Source organism: Arachis ipaensis, chromosome B10 (genome assembly GCF_000816755.2).
Source record: "Arachis ipaensis cultivar K30076 chromosome B10, Araip1.1, whole genome shotgun sequence".
In the NCBI taxonomy this organism is placed as follows: Eukaryota; Viridiplantae; Streptophyta; class Magnoliopsida; order Fabales; family Fabaceae; genus Arachis; species Arachis ipaensis.
The window spans coordinates 130987127-130988789 of NC_029794.2; positions in this window are offsets into that span (position 1 = coordinate 130987127).

Below are 1663 nucleotides of genomic sequence, written 5' to 3' on the forward strand. Positions count from 1 at the left end.
TGAATGTTGGGCTAAATTTGTGAGTCGCGAGACTTTTTTATTATTATCATGGGTTAAGATGGAAGAGTGATTTAATACTCAAAATTTTAAATATAAATTTAAACTTGTGTTATAATCATATTGAAAATCTATGTAAAAGAGATGTTTCATGTATAATTTTCATGAAAAACAAAATCGAAAACAATATGTTTTCTCATTGAAAGGATAGTTCAAAAAATATATTTTTTTTTCAATAGTTTATATATAGTATGTGAAATTCAATTTTCAAGAAAAGAAAAATTGCAGTTCTAATGAAGAGGTTTAATTATAAATTTATTTTACTATGTTTAAATTTATTGTCAAAGCTATTATAACAAAAAATAAAATTATTTTATTTATCTTAATGGGAGTGAGAGAGCGAGAAAGGTGGGAAAACACTGGATGGAAAAATAATGGGAGGGGTAGCAATAGCCAAACAACCAACCACGGGAAGGATCCTAAAATTTGGAACAAGGAAGAGTATCATCGATTGGAACTTGATGCTTTTTCGATCTTTGTCGACAATCTTCTGATTGATATATCAAAACGGAAACTTTTCAGTTTGTTCAACTGGACGGGAAGGATCATTGACATCTACCTGTCAAGGAAGAATAAGAATGGACAGATCTATCTGTTTGCTTTTGTGTGATACACTACAAAAGGAGGAGTTTTGAAGGTGATTGCTGAAATGAATCATATGGTGGTGAGAGAAAAAAGAATCTTTGTAGCAGAAGCACAGTACAGACGAATCCCTGAACCGAAAGATGTTAAAGGAAAAGAAGTGTAGAGGAACTCAAGACGAGGCGAAGAAGGGAGACCCCGCAACATAAGGATTCAAGGAAAGTGGAAGAGAAGGTAGTAAAGGCTTCGAGAGATGAGACTGTTAAGGACCCAAATAAGAACGGATGGACTAAGAAAATAGAGATTCCAGTTGCAAAAGATAATATCATATGGTTACAAAGGAGCATTGTTGGAGACACAAAGAAGATGATCAACTTTGATGCACTCCGTCAAAAGATTCATAATGAATGCCAGTGCGTAACGCATGTATGAGAATTGGGCGCATACAAAGCAATGCTAACGTTTGACACAATATCCAGTGCAGAAGAAGCGTACACATTCAGAATGAATGAGCTATTAAAGTTGTTCCACATGGTATGGAGATGGTATGAGAGTGAGAGAAGTGAAACAAGAAGGATATGGTTGGAGTGCTACGGAGTGCCAATGCATGCTTAGTCAACGGAGACTTTTACCGAAATAGGAGATTAATGGGGGGAGGTAGTGAAGTGTGATAGCTTAACGAAAATATGTAGCTCCTTTAGTGTTGGCCGTGTCCTGATCAATACATATATGTTCGACATGATTAACGAATGGATTCACGTCACTGTTGGTATGACTGGGTTTGACGTTCTCATGAAAGAGGTAGGTGGAGAGGTGTATCGAGATGAATGTTTTCCTGGGAGAACAGGTTGAATACGTAGATAAATGCACAATTATCAGAATAGAAACGCATAATGTTGATAAAAGGAACAAAGCTAGTAGTGGCGCGGAGCCGATGATGGCTAGAAGTGATCTGGTGGCGGAGATTACGGTACGGCGGTGGAAGATTTGGACAGGGAACAACACAAGGACAAAGTTGGAATTT